At 37.9% G+C, this 18,821-nt stretch overlaps 1 protein-coding gene across 12 annotated transcripts in view; it reads left to right on the top strand.

The window, feature by feature from the left end:
• The window catches only part of LOC110831469 (uncharacterized), a 396,354-nt gene that overhangs the window by 212,464 nt on the left and 165,069 nt on the right, over window positions 1-18,821 (top strand). For 6 of the 12 annotated variants that reach the window (XM_087343660.1, XM_087343662.1, XM_087343659.1 and 3 more), the window contains one exon: window positions 2,252-2,303. The exons of the other annotated variants lie outside the window; for them this stretch is intronic. The gene's annotated coding sequence lies outside the window, so the exon portion shown is untranslated. The remainder of the gene's footprint in view (window positions 1-2,251; window positions 2,304-18,821) is intronic. 12 annotated transcript variants of the gene reach the window in all.

Genomic DNA, 18,821 nt, shown 5'->3' with positions numbered 1-18,821 from the left:
GCATGATTCAAAATTTGAGGCAAAGCTCACTGGCAGTCTTATAGTAGCGATCGTGATGGGTGGGTTGCAGTTTAAAGGAATAAACTTATATTCACTGTAATCCAGGACGGAGATATTAATGCACTGCTTGAAAAATATGCAGCTTGGCACCAGTATTATTAAACCTGCAGAATACCGACTTTGCCCCCCCCCCCCCCCCCCAATCAAATCTTAAGAGGGCTGTGTAGGATCTGAGGTTTTCACGGCGGTGACTCTAAAGATGGCTGTCATCAGGGTTGTTGCGCCGATCTACCAGACTACACGGTGCAACAACACAGAAGACAGCCATCTTAAAGAGGGATACCACATAGATTGCTTGGCCCGTGGCCCTCGCCCCTTTAGTGACAGCTTTGATGTCGACGTTTAGAAGAAACATACTGTTTCCAACATCAAGGTACATATTTATACTTCCGACGTTGCTACCCACAAGATGTACGTCGACACCAGAATGCAGTTCTGGTTTTGCTAAATTTATGAAATATGAAACGTAAGGGGTCATATTTTAGTTATATATTACATTCCCCAGGCATCGGTCATGTTGTCTTAATTTATGATAATGCAGACGCCAGCAATTCCGGTCCCTTGAGAAAAGCCTCTGGCTGAAGACCATAGCAGGTAGTCAACTTGCCGTACTCCTGAGACGAGTGGGCAGCCTAAATGTGATCTCACAGGCACTGACGTCAACTCTACATTGTTCTCGTAGCCACAGTCACAGCATTCGTGGTACGCTGTGTGTGTGTGTGTGTGTGTGTGTGTGTGTGTGTGTGGGAGGGGATTCCAGTCCGAAGGGACCATCACTCTTATTTTTCCACAGAAAAGTGGTATTGTTGAGTGCCATTACATAAGTTATTTTATGGTAGAGGTAGAACTAATGGGCCATTTCCACCATGAAACTTAAAAGTGCCATTGTAAGTGACTTATACTTAAGTATCCTGTATGCATTTATCACTTAATTCATAGATTTTACATCCAACACTGTACTATGAAGCGGTTCTTCCATATATTTTAACAAGAGTCCGAAATACATTTTCCAGTTTAGTTTACATTATTTAATCTAGAATTTCGTAATAAAATTGTTGTTCAGTTACAGGCATGACTAGGTGTCTGTTAGTGGATAATGTTATGCAAATTATTTAACATTATATAGATACGTGTGAGGTAAATGTTTTTAGTTATCAGTAATGTTTCCTGTGTTGATAATGAATTTCTTGTAATTCATTCTTATTCACATTAAGAGAGTATAAATTATTCTTATGTTTTCAACAGGATTATGTTTTTTCAAGCCAAAGTTTGCTTTAAATCATAACATTTAATTTATATTGTGAAAAGAAGAACGAGCAAATAATTTATTTCATTTCTGTGCCTGAAAAGAGCAGCCCGTGAAATATTATCGCAGATTAAAAGTTGAATAGCAGCTAAATGTACTGAAAGAGGCCTGTGCTGCAGGGACCTAGCAGTCGCTCAGTAGGTGAAAAGAACCCCTTGCGTAATTTGGTGTTGTGAGTAGTTAACACTGTTTCAGATAAACCTGTCGCCGCCAACATCAGGGTAGACATGATGCCTATAAATAGATGCAGTAGGTTCCTCCGAAACTTTAGTAATGGCGTCATGACCTACACTTCAGCGCCACGTGTGATGAGACCTTGGCGTGTTCTCTCCCGCTGCTCTGCTGTGCTCACGCCTAGGAAAGGGTCCGCAGTTCGAACAAGAGTTTCGTTACAGACTTTTTGTCTCGCTACCCAGACGTGTTTCTTATATTTCCTATGTGCTCTCTCGTATGGTTCGTGGCAGATAAGCCTACTCATGCATAAAGAATGACTAAAATTCGTTTTATTCGATCTATATATGGTGAGATAAGGGAATTTAAGCTCTTTGACTAATATTAGGTAGGATGATCACGTTACAAAGGGTGAAATAGACGGAACGTACAGCACGCTTGGGAAACTTGGTAAATGCGTACAAGATTTAATCGCATGTATTTAATGTATTTAAAAATGAATACCGCATGATGGTGTAGACTGGATTCATCCGGCTAAGGTTGGGTAAATTGAGGTTTATTATGAACACGATAATTAATCTTCGGGTTCGTCATAAGGGGGAATTTCTTAATTACTTGAGCAACTATTAGCTTCTCAGGAATGACTGCTTCATTGAGTTAGTAATTACTTATTTTTGTAGAGGTCTTGATTAAAAAAGTTATTTTCGTTCACAGTGAATCTGCTGTTCCACCACGGCGCTTTCAGGGCGAAAGATACACGCCTTTGGTAAGTCACAGTTTATGCAACTGTTTAGGCCCTGCTATTCAATTCAATTCAATTCAATTAATTTATTTACGTGTTTGCCAACAGCAAGAAGCCAATAACAGGCAAACACTAGTCATAACATAACTTATAATATTGTAATTTTTCTCCTTATTGTCACAATCGCCTCTCGGCCTATACCGAAATACATTATTTTCAGTAGGCTGTATGTGTCATAGTCACCGATTGTAGAAATCTTGTGTTATTGCAAATTCTGTTAAATTCGCATGGGTACTTTTGTGCTTATATAACATACCGTACTTGCTTGACCGATAAATTCTGTGGAAACTTCAGCACTGTGTCACGTCGAAACGTTTGTTGACATAGATTTTTATTAAAACTATGCCGTCAGTAAAACTTAACTAGGTAGAAAGTATGTGGTTTAAGTAATTAATACCCATCCTCATATCATGGCGAAGTATCAGACTCTTGTCCTCACACCATGCTTTGAAAACAGAAAGTTTACACCCTTGTTAGCGAAATTTGTGAAAGCGGAACAGGTAAATGTGAGTAGCAAAGTGAAAGGGGTTCGCATGACGCTGCCAAACAGCGAGCGATATTTCTCTGTTACTGTGGTATGGGTAGAGTCCTAAATGATAACACTCTCTGCGTTGTTTCTTTGATTATTAATTGCGCTTGTGCGTTATATATTTCTGTGGTGATTATGATACATTTTTGTACATTGGACATCAAAAAAGTGTATCTTGTTATAATACACGGAAACTTACATACACAGAAAGAAAAACTGGTAACTAAAGGCCCTGTCTAAAAAAATATATATATCTAAATGAGAGTTTCTTATTTTCCAAAAGAAATTCTCGCTACTGCTTAAACCATCAATTCAGCTCACACTTTCACTATTGAGAATGCCCATTTTAAAGTCTCGGGAGATAATGAAAACAGCCAATGGCAACGATTATCAGTATTTTTCTCAGTAAAAGATAGAATTCATGGAAATGGTATTATTCTGATCTGAACATACTACTGGTGTTGTAGTCTGTACAAAATATTACCAAATTAAATAAAAACAATTTTAGAAAGTGCATAAGAAAGTGAAAGGAGAAAATAACTTGAAAGACCTAGATGTAGATGTAAAGATCATATATTTTATGAAGGATTTCAGTAGATTCTGGGGACGTGGACTGTATTCGCGTGGTTCAGAGTTAGTCCAATAAGGGCCCTTACAAACACAGTTATTGTCCATCGAGTTCAGTAAAATACAGAAAATATCTTCACTAATTGAGGGACAGTTATTTTCTCCATAAGGACTCTACTTCACAGTGTTAGTTCAGTAAAATCACGCCCTTGCCACTTCATGAAACGTAGATACACTTTTGTAAGAGAAAACAGGATGCTTAGGAATATTGTACTTCATTGTATGTTATGATTTAACCGAATTAGATGACGTGACAAAGGAATGACGAGCTTAATATAAGAGCGTTGGCCACGTGTTTTCTTTACGTAATATCGTTACATTAACGAGGTTACGTGGGCCAAAAATATACGCGGAGGACGCTGGGAAAAGAAAGCTCACACAGAATTTTTGAACCCGTGAAGAGATGCGAGAGGGTAAATGTGTATAGTCTGGAAACCATGTTCATATAATCCTATTTAGATAATATAGGGAACTGAATTAGGATGGCTAAGACACGGTTCAGTGGCGGTGCATAGCTTTCCGTAATGCAGTGCTAATTAAAGTTTGTTATGCTTATTTAAGGAGTAAAGGGATCTGACAGTGGGCCACCTACGATACTGCTGTATCTGTCTTATTCTTAGTCGATCCAAACTATTTCCTCGTGATCGATACTATCGAGTTTGTTTTGTTGTATAAGTATTTAGCTGTCGTTCTAATGTCCTTTCGATTCATTTCTGTATTTTAATATCATTAATTCTAAGTATACTATTACCAGATTTGTTCTGTAAATACAGGATTATTCAAAAGTCTCTGTGCACCTGTAGGAAAACGTATATTTCTCACAGTGAACCAACTTTTATTTACAAGTGTTGGAAGTGAGCCCCATGTGCTCGTGGACAAGCATCTGCCTAGTATATCCCGATGGTGAAGACGTGTCACAGTTCACCATGGAAGATATTCCTCAATAAATTAGTGTTGCATCCTTCAGGTGTCGAGGACTACAAGGATTTTATTTACAGTCTGAAGCTTTCATTACTCCTCGCCGACCAAACTCAGTGGGTTAAAGTCAGGCGAACTCGGTGGCCAAGTACCCCTTCAAATTAGTCTTTCACCGAATACATCACGCAGAATCGCAGTGCACTGTAGCACCATCCTGCTGGGAGTAGCCGTGGGCAATGTCCTCATTAAAATTTCAAGTGAAGGGGTACGGAATTAATTCATAATATAACGTCCAGAGTTTATAATTTCCTCAAGGAATGTGGGCGCAACTGACTTCGTTATATCGCGCACTGGTGTCTCCATAATCTCATGCGAATTAAACGCCGACCACATGAGGCTCGTTTTGGAATTAAAGTACCCAGATAAATTGAACCACGGCTCATCGTTAAAAAATCTGACATCCAGAATATCTTCTCCATTGGCGGCAACAAAGTCTAAACCGTCGGAAGTATTGCACATGCTTGCAATTGTGACTTTTTTAACTTCATGCATTGATGTTATATCTTATGGATGCATTTGCAGTTGCTTTTAAGCGCTCCCAGTGTTGATGAATATGAGACACCTCCTTGATGAGACAATTTGCTAATTAACTTTTACTATCAGAAATATCCAGTACTTTGTCCTCAGTTAAGGATCGTCGAATGCCGGGTCTGGATGCGTCAAGAACTGAGTTTCCGCGAATTTGTCAGTCAACTGTTGAGATGTGGCACGTGAGATTCTGGGAAAAAAATTCGCAAACTTCTATTTAACGTCTTCACTCCCGCAGAGAAACACGTGTTCCCCTGTTTCGCCAAGAACATTTGGGCCTCAAGCGTCAATACCATTTTCACATTTGCGGATGTTGAAGGAGTTCGCACATCTGATTAATGGAAGGTACTGGTCAGGGTAATACAGTCGCATAACACGTGTTACATGCGCTACCACGGCACGTGTTTATGTGCACAGAGACTCCCGAATTAGGTCCCGCTTCCAAAATTTGCTGTTCGTGCCAGTGCACAGGGACTTCTAAAATACCCTGTATGATACTGTAATCGTGTACAGTCATGTAACACGATGATTGTCACTGTTGAAGTAGACTACTCTTTTGCTCATTCTAAGATGTCTGCCATAATTGGAAGCATTATAAGAAATAATATACTGAATGTCCTTTCAGTAATGTTGTTAACGTATTTTTCTAAATTTCTTCAACACTAGAATCTCTGTGCTTCTCCCTGTACACATTGCGTTTTGTTCCTGGGGAATATTGGAAGGCCCATCTCTCATCACCAGACATTCTTCGAAACAAAGAGAGAAAACTGCCTGTCCTGAGAATCGAACCCTGATCCACCATCCTGTAGCTAGTCACTTTACTGATTCGTGTTAAATTTCGAACTTAAAACTTCAGTCCAATGAAAATAAAAACTAAATTCTGATTCAAATTATTTGGTTATAACTATACTATTCTTTTACGTCCCACGGATGGATGGTGTGGTAATGCCTTTTTATTCTGGGACTTTCACTTTTTACTTTGTCCGGAGATAGGGATTAGCTCTATCTAGTGGGCCCAACTGTGTAGGAACCTGAAGACGGAGATAGAGTCCCATCTCAGAAACGTCGTTTTACGTTTTATATTTACTAGACGATGGATAATATCCAAGCAAATTTTTATTCAATTGACTCTTCACCATCGTCAAGAAGTTTTAGATCTGATATATTTGGTTATAATTTAAAATAAATCTATTCAAAATTCGTATGTAAATGAATTGGCTTTCGATATGGAATTTCTTAATATATTTCTTAGATATGTTCAACTAAAGAGTCTGTGTGCTAGAATAGTGATCCTGGATTTTGGAAAGACAAAAGTGCTGAAGAAGAGTTGTTAAAAGTTGGTACAGCGTCTGTATGAGGCAAAATCTTTCGCCAGTCCTCCTAAACACCACATTTTTTTTTTTTTTGAGGTGGGCGGAAGGCTGGAGTCAACCGCAATGTTATAGTTCTAAACTTTCCACGGCCGTTTTCCTGACTAAGTCTTTTTATCTGTTGCCATTGTAAATCATTTTTCCATTAGGAACAACCTCCAGCAACATTTTTTACTCGTTGTCACTTGCCTCCAGGTTTCTACTGTACTGCAGCCATAACAAAAGACTTCCCCTGAAACAGTCAACTTCTCTTGTGTGGACTGAAAAAGTGGGTAAAATGATTTATTTAGTCCGCGAAATTCCTTCCTATTACAACACTACGGTAGAAAGTCGTCACACATAAAGAAGGTGTTTTTGGTGAATTAATATTGCTGTCTTCCTCAAGAGCATGCAGTGCCCAGAGTGAAATGCGTCACAGGTATTATTAATAATATCTTTTGTCATATTCAAGCTATTTCCCACATTTAAAAATTTTCACGCTTAGCGTTATTGTTTTGTTAGCGCGGAAGGTATAGCACGAATTGGTAAAACTTTTGCACCAGGTCATTATTGTCAGTTATAATAAGATTTTTAATTTACAATTGTGAGGGTAACAACACGTGAAATATCGAGAATATTTTGTTATTCCTCCTGTCGCCCATATAAATGTATAAAGATTAAAATAGGCTATAACAAACTATACTGTTACATAAAGTGGAGTAGGTAAATGGGGGTTGTGGAAACAGGATACTGAGGATAATTTTAGAACGAAGAATGAACTGGCAGAAAGCTTAAGAGAATTAAACGCTCAGGGGTTTATAATTAACACTAAACATAATAGTAGGGTGATAAGATCAAAGAGAATATAATAGACAGGGCCTGCAGCACGCATGGGGAACGAGAGAAGTGCATGAAAAATTGAGATGGAACTTCTTAAGCAAACAGACTGTGGGCCTCAGAAGTGTAAATGGGAGGACATTAATGGGTCCCAAGGGAAACAAATGCGGAATTGTAAACCGAATTAAACTGGTTGAGAAAAAAGGTGCAATCACGATGTGTTATGAGAAAGGTAATAAACTTTTGTCTTCTACTAATGGCGAGGAATATTTTTATCCAAATGTGCGACTAACGATTTTTCCAGGCAGATTTACTTCGTGGACTTGCTAGTAGAGTTATTTGGTAAAGGGAAACATTTCAAAGTCAAACATGTTTCCTAAAACAGTGACTTTTGGCATTGTTAGAATTTGTTTTAACTGAAATCTGAAAGGCCCTTACACAAAAGTAGCATTGTTATCGTCAATATACGCATCATCCTGATGACGGAGGCAGTATGACCTCTGAAACGTTGGTCAACATCGACCAGACTACACAGCGCAACAACCCAGAAGACAGAAATCTTCATACTCATCGCCCTGATGACTGAGGCAGCATGACCTCTGAAACGTTGGTTAACATCGACCAGACTACACAGCGCAACAACCCAGAAGACAGCAATATTCATACTCATCGCCCTGATGACGGAGGCAGCATGACCTCTGAAACGTTGGTCAACATCGACCAGTCTACAGAGCGCAACAACCCAGAAGACAGAAATCTTCATACTCATCGCCCTGATGATGGAGGCAGTATGACCTCTGAAACGTTGGTTAACATCGACCAGACTACACAGCGCAACAACCCAGAAGACAGAAATCTTCATACTCATCGCCCTGATGATGGAGGCAGTATGACCTCTAAAACGTTGGTTAACATCGACCAGACTACACAGCGCAACAACCCAGAAGACAGAAATCTTTATACTAAGAATCGCCCTGATGATGGAGGCAGTAGGACCTCTGAAACGTTGGTTAACATCGACCAGACTACACAGCGCAACAACCCAGAAGACAGAAATCTTCTTACTAAGAATCGCCCTGATGATGGAGGCAGTATGACCTCTGAAACGTTGGTTAACATCGACCAGACTACACAGCGCAACAACCCAGAAGACAGAAATCTTCATACTCATCGCCCTGATGATGGAGGCAGTATGACCTCTAAAACGTTGGTTAACATCGACCAGACTACACAGCGCAACAACCCAGAAGACAGAAATCTTCATACTAAGAATCGCCCTGATGATGGAGGCAGTAGGACCTCTGAAACGTTGGTTAACATCGACCAGACTACACAGCGCAACAACCCAGAAGACAGAAATCTTCTTACTAAGAATCGCCCTGATGATGGAGGCAGTATGACCTCTGAAACGTTGGTTAACATCGACCAGACTACACAGCGCAACAACCCAGAAGACAGAAATCTTCATACTCATCGCCCTGATGATGGAGGCAGTACGACCTCTGAAACGTTGGTTAACATCGACCAGACTACACAGCGCAACAACCCAGAAGACGGAATTCTTCATACACAAAGAATTTTCTGTAGTTGCTACAAATTTGAATACCAGTCTGTAACATTTATTTCTAAATTCCCAGTTTCCAATTATGCATGTTTGGGTACACCGCATGATTCAAACAAATGGCGATAGTAGTTATGGACATCGTGGTCACAGATTGTTGTAATTTTGTTTTGAATTCACAGGCATTGTGTCAATTATGTTTACTATCCTCCGAGTAGCGTAGCTTTATCAGCAAAGTCAGTGACTTCATACATATCAGAGCTACCATTTGCATAAACATATTTCGACATTCCTACGACAAGGTAACTGTATTTTAATTCGTTTGTTTCATTTCGACTTTGACTGTGAATGTAGTGTGTTTATTTAAATTCACATGTATCTGTCGCTGAGTACACAGTTGGTATGGACGGAAGAACTTCCATTTACGAATGTATTTTCACTTTCCATATATTTCCGCGGTGTTAACAGACGTTGGTTCTGTTTGAATTGTTCCATCATCGTCTATTACTTTTGTTATACACCCAATATACTCAGGAAGTTAGGATTAAATTAAATTAGGGTATGCTTCCTATAATTTCTTCTAGAATGTGTTGTCTTCCCTTCTCTATCTGGAAACGCAAATACTAAAATACATAAAATAATAATTGAACTGTCGTTTAAATGACAATGAAATGTACTTTGTCACAATCCGGATGGAATGTAGGTTGTAGGTTGTAAGTTTATACAAAAATTCTGATAAATATATTGTATCTACCTTCAGAGTACTTCACCTCGAAGATGGAGACCGGATGCTTATCCGAAACATTGGGTATCAAATCTAAAACTTCTTGACGATGGTGAAGAGTCAATTGAATAAAAATTTTCTTGGATATTATCCATCGTCTAGTAAATATAAAACGTAAAGTTTTTTAAGTTTTATATTTACTAGACGATGGATAATATCCAAGAAAATTTTTATTCAATCGAAACATTGGTATCTACCATCAAGTCCACATGGCGTTACAACCCAGAAGACCAACACTGATATTTTTACTGCCTTGAGAATATAATATCGCATGTAGATTGAGGGTGTTTGAGAACCGGGTGCTGAAGATAATATTTGAACATCGTAATGGAGTAAATAATAGGAAACTAAATGCAATTTCACATAGAAAAACCTTATAATTTGTTAAGTTCGCCAGATAATACGAGGATGATAAAATCGAGGTGGTTTAGTTTGGCGGAGCTGGTAACACGGAAGTGATGATAAATGCCTACAGTGTTGTGGCCAGATATCATGAAGAAAGAGTCCATTTGTTTTGCTTTCTAATAATGCATTTTAGTGGCAGAAGTTGTATATTTATAATTGTCTGATCTATTAATAAACTAAATTTGAGGACTCCACCTGAGACGTCCACGCAGCTGCAGTTTCGGTATTATGAAAGGTGGTACAGCTATTTCTTTGTAGTTCTAGTTGGATTCGCTATAATTCCACTGTAGCATGAAGCTTATGGTATAAGTGAACCGGTCAGTTTTAGCAACACTAAAATTGTGACGATTTTGGAGGAAAGTAACACTCAGAGATAAGCCGTAATACCTCAGTCAACATAGTGACAAAACTGTGGGCTGAGCGTCCGAAGTCGAATCTTGTCAGGGTCAGATATTATTCGCTACCACGGCTAGAACAGCCCTGGCACCCATTAGTACTTAATACAGCTTACTAGCACTTGGTGATGAGGATAAGATCGTACAGTACTGTACCGCCTCTTCTATTTACGTACGTCTTCATGACGTGGTGGTTAAATCACGAAGATAATTTTAACTTTAACGTTTTCCATCTGCGATAAATTTATTAACGGGTAGTTAAAGCAAGCCGCCACGGTGGTCTAGCGGTTAGAACGCTGGCCTTGTAATCCTGGGGTCTCGGGTTAGATTCCCGGCGGTGCCCGAATTTATAACTTGTGTTGGGCAAGGCCGTGGTCTAGGCAACACGGAGTTTTCCTCCGGGGGCTTCCCCGGTTTCTCCGTGGCATCCCAACAATTACTCCATTCACACACAGAAGAAGGCAATGGCAAACCACTTCTGGATCATCTGCCAAGAACGTATATGAACAGGTCCCAGTCCGAGAAAAGGATGGAAGGTTCCTGTTCATATGGACCTGTCGTGGGACAGAACACTAAATAAAATATAAATAGTTAAAGCAAACCCCTTTCTTCGCATAATTGCAATATTTGTTTTAGCTCTTCATTAAAGACAATTTATTCTGCATGATTTAATTTCATTACCTATGAATTATCTGTAACATTTCGAAAATTACAGTTTTAATTTTTTAATTGAAAACGGAATTGTAGTCCCAAAAAGAATTTTCGATTTGAAATAAACTGATGTGGTGGGTGACAACACATGTTTGATATTTATGGAAAATTTCATGAGCATTTTGGGTTGAGGAAGACGAAGTTCATTCTAAACATTAGCATCCTGTCAATGTCTTAACTTGTTAAATGCTTCACGTTAATTCAAGAGTTACTATTTATCAACCCCATAATGACTATAATCTGTTGTTGTTGTTGTTGTTCACCAGTTGCCCTCTGTTTCTGTGCTCTACAACAATTTTCAGAGTCCATGAGGATAGTTCTTGAAGTGGAATTGTTTCAGATATGGTATCGTTGTGGAATATTGTAGAGATACATGAGGCACCCATGCAGCTCCTAACCCAGTAATAAATCTCACCAAACTACCTCCCATGTGCAATTTGCTATGAACATCGAGCTATTACGAAACAAAGGAGCATCAGACATGTGATAGTGGTTTGTGGGAGAGGTAAAATGAATAGGATTCTCTTATCCATTATCTAAACAGTATCACTTGCCAAGAGGGTAGTCTCCAAATATAATTTCAGTTCAATTAAATTAAATTATTTAACAATAATAATAATAATATACATCGGTAATAGCAAAGAAGAAAGAAATTGGAATGTAAAATGCATGGACAATACATCTGAAACCTTGATGCCCAAGTCATTAACGAAAAGGACATATGTCAATGACTTGCGAAAGGAGAAATTATAAGAAAAGTGGAAAATGAGGCGAACTTGAAGTACAATGTAACGAAGACACTAACAGCTGTCAATGACGGTAAATCCCGATTGTTTCAGCAGTGTTAAGAGACGATACAAAACGTGATATTGGGATGAGCAGCTCTAGCTAAGCAATTGAATGTAGACAAAAGAATGTTTCTATAATATAGCACATTTGTTGGCCCAGGACAGGTTCTGGTGGTGGGCTTTTGTTTAATTCGATGATGAACCTTCGGGTTCGGTAAGCCATCTAGTTAGTTAGTTAGCACATCACTCGCCAGACAGTATTATAGTAACACGTTGTTTCACCTCCAAATTACTGATTTTTTATCTTTTGGGCAATTTTTGCTATATTTTTGCCGATTTTGAAGCGTTAAATAACTAAACGGACTTTACTCTTTCTTCGTTCATGATTACGATATCTATCTCCGTATGATAATCCCTACTACACAAACATTGTAAAATAAATATTCTTTAAACAGAGAACTTGTATTATCACATTACAGAAATAACCGAATTCATAAGAGGAAATCTTTTAAGTGTTGCATCATATTGCCTACTCGCAGAGCGGAATGGACCTAAAGCAACTTATGTCCCTCCATTTTCCTGGCGCCGTCGAGTTTCAAACTGTAATGCGTCCAAGACATCGAGGTCATTAGGAGAAATAATGAACCAGTTACAGACTTGAATGTACTAGAATAAAATGAGATTTTAAAATGTGTATAATTGAATCTGTTCGTGAGATAAATATTAAGAACATCTGAAGCAAAGATGGCTGAATGTCTCGCAGAATTTTACAAACTACTGTGTAATCCATTGAATAATTACTAAGCATGTAATGAACTGTAATTATTATCTGCAGTTCCGTTTGTACCCTATATGACATTCAGTGAGCATTCTCTTCTTGAGAGGATAAATTGATGGTCATATTAATGTTATACTTTCTTCTTTAGAGATAAAATCAGGATGTTCCAAGTAAACTTTTAATATTCGAATATATTTTTAACAAATATAGTGTACTGTTAATAGTTTTTAGTGAGTGGTATTATTTTGAATTGTCTGTACACAATGTAATGTAAAAATATTTTATTTTGGGTATGTATAAAAGAGCCAATATAAAATAAAGTCTTTGTTGAGAGAGTATCTTTATAATACTATTAATATTACGAAGAATGGGACGGCTAACCGTCAAGAAACAGTGGACTTGTAAGGATCTGTCCTTACACATAGGTACCGTCACTTTCGATTTAAATACTTACAGAAATAAAGGTTAGAAACAAATAGTTTTGTAGGTAGATTATCATCCAGGGGTATTATTTATACTAAAGTGCAGACAGGAAACATAACTTTCAAATATGCACACCTATAGGCAAAGAACAATATTAATTTTTATGAAGTAGTTTACATGTGTCAGATTAAAAACAAAGTTTGTCTATAAAGCTGATAAACTTTCTGGGATGCCCAAAATTGTACGTCGGAGAATAAATGAAAAACTTATAGTTTTATGGTTATTGTCAAGTAACCTCCCTCCCCCCCTCCTTGAAATGCATGTAGTACCTTCATGAAATATATTTCTTCAGGAATTGAGAGAGATTTTAATTGGCAGTTTTCTGATTCAAGAAATGATTTTTCGTTGCGATGGGATGTGAAAACTTTAGACGATTGGGTGACTTACTGAAACATAATTTTCTATGATACCGCTGAATCTGTTACGTAATGTTTTATTTAGGTGTTATGATAATACAATGCTTCTGAAGTAGTCTGTATGCTTCCAGTAACTGAAGTTTGCACGAAACAGCATATACTGAAGCAAGGAGAAACTTGAATCCCTGTGGATTTAAGAAGGGGCCAAGTTTATTCTCGTGGGGTTAGGTTTTCGTTTTTCTGGACATGCAGGGTTGTCTAACAGATGGCGCACTATCACGAGGTTCTTTTGTTTCACTTTAACTTAGTTGTTTCTTGGTTGCTCTTCGCATGTCGGCTTCTTTTGTTTCGGGAAAAGAATGAAGTTTTGTAAGAAACAAAATTCTATTAGCACTTGGTGTACACTCATGTGAACTTAGTTATTAAGGCGCCTCTTGGAACTGAACTGAGTCTCACGAGGCATTTTCAGCACTTTGTCGTCATCTCTCCAACATTTTAAATGCATTTTCTAAATTCTGTTTATCTCTTATTTTTTCGACATTTTATTTTACATGCCTGTAGACTTTCACTTTGAAAATTTTGACACTTTTAGATTATTAAAGAATAAAAGTTCATGATTGTTAAATAATCATAAAGTTACAAGACGTTCGAGTTTACTATGTCATTTCCATTGTCCTGGTATTTGTGTACGGTTGTGACGCTGTGTTTTCCATATTATGAATACAGGCAACTCTCGGTTTACGAACATTCGCTATAACGAACGACACAATTCATTCAAAATTTCTTAAAGTCGCCAATAGATAGAGTTCCTTACAAAACGAAATGCCAAACGTATATTGAACATAATTGTAAAATTTAAATAAATAAACTTTTAAAAATGTATTTATTACAATAATTATCAGAAAATTATTATATGATAATTATACTGAACTGTATTTTACTCTGTAAGATTTGAGGTTTTCACAGCGGTGAGTATGAAGATATCTGTCTTCTGGGTTGTTGCGCTGTGTAGACTGGTCGATGTTTACCAACGTTTCAGAGGTCATACTGCCTCCATCATCAGAGTATGAAGATTTTTGTCTTCTGGGTTGTTGCGCTCTGTAGACTGGTCGATGTTAACCAACGTTTCAGATGTCATACTGCCTCCGTCATCAGGGCGATGAGTATTAAGATTTCTGTCTTCTGGGTTGTTGCGCTGTGTAGTCTGGTCGATGTTTACCAACGTTTCAGAGGTCATACTGCCTCCGTCATCAGGGCGATGAATCGATTACGGAGGCAGTATAACCTCTGAAACGTTGGTTAACATCGACCAGACTACACAGCGCAACAACCCAGAAGACAGAAATCTTCATACTCATCGCCCTGATGATGGAGGCAGTATGACCTCTGAAACGTTTGTAAACATCGACCAGACTACACAGCGCAACAACCCAGAAGACAGAAATCTTCATACTCATCGCCCTGATGACGGAGGCAGTATGACATCTGAAACGTTGGTTAACATCGACCAGTCTACAGAGCGCAACAATCCAAAAGACAGAAATCTTCGTATTTTACTCTGTTTGTGGGCGGCCAACTTCATAAAACACTGACATTGTAAATTTAACTAAACAATGGCTAATTTATTTACTTTGAGTCAGTTGAAAGTGCAGAATCAGAAGGAAATCACCCATCCTAGAATAGAGGTTACAATTTTCTAGCTGAACTGACATGTTCTTTACCTCAGTTTCGTTGATGAATGGTAGAAGCCTGCCCCAGTATAATTTATAAATAGATAATCCAGAAATTTACCCCGGTATTTACGGTACCTTAAATAATGTTTGACGTCTTCAGAATACAAGCAGTCTCACTTCGAATACTTCAAGGTCCTGCTATCAGTTTACGTCTTGAAAGTTCGTCACCGTGGTGACGTGTTTCAAAATGCTATTCTGAATTGTCGTTGTGGGTCTAAGGAAGAGTGTACAAAATTTTATCAGGGTAACTTCTACTTGTGTTGTGAGTTGAACCGGGTATCTCGGGAAAAATGTCTGACGCATTTTAACTTGGGATAATCTTGTCGATCCTCGCAATGCGGACGGGTGTACAGAATAACAGCTTCCATGCAAACTTAAGGATAGGTACATGTCTATAGTATGTATTGGCCTGTACTGTTGAGTAGTGACTTGTGTGAAGCCTAGAGTTTCGAATGTCGATCTATACGATTCCGAACACTGATGTCGGTTCACATGAGAGAAGTCGATTGCGTGCTGACGTCTTGCTAGGCTTGTGACGATGTACGGTATGCGTTTGTGTCAAAGCCGCGATATAAAGGTCATTTAAACGACATTTGCTAAGGCATACATTTTTGCAATTGACTGTAATGTCTCTTTAACCAAGAAAAGGTATCATATTCATTATTGATTATGAATATATTGAAAATTCGGAGAAGTATGTAGTATTTGGGAACGATAGTAACATATGACAATTACATTTAATTAAATTTTGGGAATGCTTACTACTGTTCAGTTTAGAATCGTTTTCATTTACAGCTCGTAAAGGTTAAAAATTCAAAACTATAATTTTAGTGTGTAAATTGGTCCCTAACGCAAGGGGAGTAACATATATTGACGGTGTCAGAGAACGAAATGTCAAAGAGAATATTTGGATCTATATTACGTAGTGAGGAACGTAATAATTTGTGTTCTTGGCGAAATATTGTTGATAATCAAGGAGGATTAAATGGGCACGTACGAAGGAGATAAAAAATTGTTCAAACTCTTTCTCCTAAGGAAAGAGAGATTTTGAGGCCTAGGCATACATGAGCGAAAATTATTGAAAGGATCTGAAATAACTAGGGTGTCAGTATTAGGGCTGGTTTCGAATGGCTCAGTATATAGGGCTTTTGTGAACACGGAATGAACCTTGGACTTTTAAAAGAGAGAAAATCATGTGTGTTTTTGTTTCTTTTTCCCCTTGAAAGCCCCGTAGGAGAACCATGAACAAACAAAGTACGTCACGGCATTCGGTCCCAAACTGTCGTTTTAAAACTACAATTACACAAAGTGCCTTTGCATAAGAATTCATGAATTTTCTGTTATGAAGCTTTTAGAAAATATACTGTCAGCTATGTATATTTACAGTTTTTCCCTTTATATATTTTTAAATTTACTTTTTTGCCCGCTTTGTGTCATTGTTCTGAACCGTGACAGTTGAACGTTAATTAAATGAAAGTGTTCAATCAGAATTTCCATATCTAAAGGTTTCCAGTATATTTGTGTGGGCACCAGTACGCTCTGAAACCTTGCCCCACACACACACACACACGGATGCACAGTGTTAGCTCAAAATATAAAGTACAGAGCTCTGTATAGTGACTACATAATTCCCTTGTCTACGGCCGCTGAAATTCGGTCTGCCTCAATTAAAATGACGTAATTAAGTCTGCGTCTTTTATATAAATAGACTGCCACTTAGTTGTCACCACTTGTAGTTGTCATGGTTACGCTCAAGTCTATTATGCTGAACCATTTATAATCACAACAAAAGACAAACTTGGTAGAGAAGACTGCAGTGTACCTGCTGTGCGTCGTTATTGTCCTCGGTCTGAGTAGAAAGTCTTTTCGTATCGGAAATGTGTTGTATAAAGTTAGTGGCTGTGAAGTGTGGTAGCGTGGAGTCGATACAAATGCGCGATGTATCAGCTTGTAAACTAATGAGCTAGCTAGTTAGCGACTCACTGTTACACAAAATAGCAGGACGGAAAACTGGATTTTGTGACAACAAATGAAATTACACGTGGCAGATGTTACTGAGCTCGTTTAGTAATCATAATATTAGATCACGTGTATTTACTTGAAAATTTTATCAGAATATACATTTGGCACACAGTTAATAACGTGTGCATAAAAAGGGGACCCAGGTATTGTGTCTAAAGAATGTAGAGCGGTTTAAATTGAGGTTTAATTTCACAGCAGTTGAGTGTAGCTGAGATCACACGGCCAGCCCAAGGCCAAATTCTCTTACATATTTGTTGAATTCAATCTACTGGTGAGTCTTTCTCAGTTGTTAATTTTATTCTATCTAGATGCTGCTGTGAATTGTCTGTTTAATGAGACATTATCACATACTCGAAGTTTCTAATTAGCGTTCTTAATAGTTAACTTGTTTCTATCCTGTGCCTGTAATTAAAGTTTTCCTTCCCTTGATTTTGTAGACGCGTTGCGCCATAGACTTTATATTTCTTTTATTAAGTTCAACTCTTATTTCTTTTTGGTCCTTTGGTGTTGAATTTCGTTCGGAGAAAGAAGGCTTCTTCTGATTCTTGAACGTAGCGTTTTCTGTTCTGGTTATAAAGGTTTACTGTTTACTTCTTGTGTTTTGGATCTTAAAACCCTTTTATTTTTCTGATTCTTCAATTCTTTTAGTCTTCTGAATATGGCTTTTATGTTTCAAGAGGTCCTTCCCCTCTGTGTTCCTTCTAGGTATTTTAATTTTCCGCCAAATCGTCTGCAATGTTTGTGTAGTTAAAGTGTGTTTTTAGGCTGTCTGCGCTGGACTTATAGCTAGGAAGGTGGATAAATATGAATGCATGCATAATTTCGGTGGTGAAGCTTTTCGGAAAACATCCACTTCGATGAATGTGAAGTACGTGGAAATATATAATTGAATATGGTTTTCGGTTTGAGTATCGCAGATGGATAAATTGTCCCAGACTAACGTCCAATTTTTTTTTCATGCAAGTAGAGTTTCAGTCTTAATTGATAAAGTAAGAGAAATTTCAATATGTAGTAGTTCTTTGTGCATTTCGCCGTCTCTGGGAAACTACAGGCAATTCTAGTAGGTTTTGGCTTATTCGTAATGAAAAGTTGCAAAATTGTATGTCAGCTTCGACGTGTCTGTTCGTCTGCCTTTCCACACTTAACATTTATAGAATTTTTGAACAGATGTTAAGAAGTTTCATATCGAGAGGCGTTCCAGAAATACGTTAGCGCGTATCAGTTGTGAAAAAAATACACGACAGCAATAACAAATACTGCATAAAGACCAACACGCTGAGACCATCTCGAGCGTATCGGAACGAAGAATTTTTTGAGCTGATGTTGTCGGGTAAAATGATACCCAAATTGTATGCCCAACGCATGCAGTTTTCCGTCAGTCTGATTGTTAAGCGTGATTAAAAAGTGATTTTTTTTTGTGCTGTGGCATCTTATAACATGAGAGTCGTTGATTTTAACCAAATGTGATTTTGGAAAGTCCTTGTCCGTCTCACTTTTTATATGTTGTTAAGAGAGCATCATATTTAGCGTTCATGAATTTAATATCTAGTTACATTAGCCAGAGCAAAGGACCATAATTATCAATCTGTTTTTGCATGTACCAAATTCTTGTTAAAAA

This window comes from Zootermopsis nevadensis, unplaced genomic scaffold, assembly GCF_977971745.1.
Source record: "Zootermopsis nevadensis isolate Lab colony 2312 unplaced genomic scaffold, Znev_1.0 Znev_ptg000006l, whole genome shotgun sequence".
NCBI classification, from domain to species: Eukaryota; Metazoa; Arthropoda; class Insecta; order Blattodea; family Termopsidae; genus Zootermopsis; species Zootermopsis nevadensis.
Note: the sequence above shows the minus strand (reverse complement) of the source record. Positions and strands in the feature narration are given on the sequence as shown.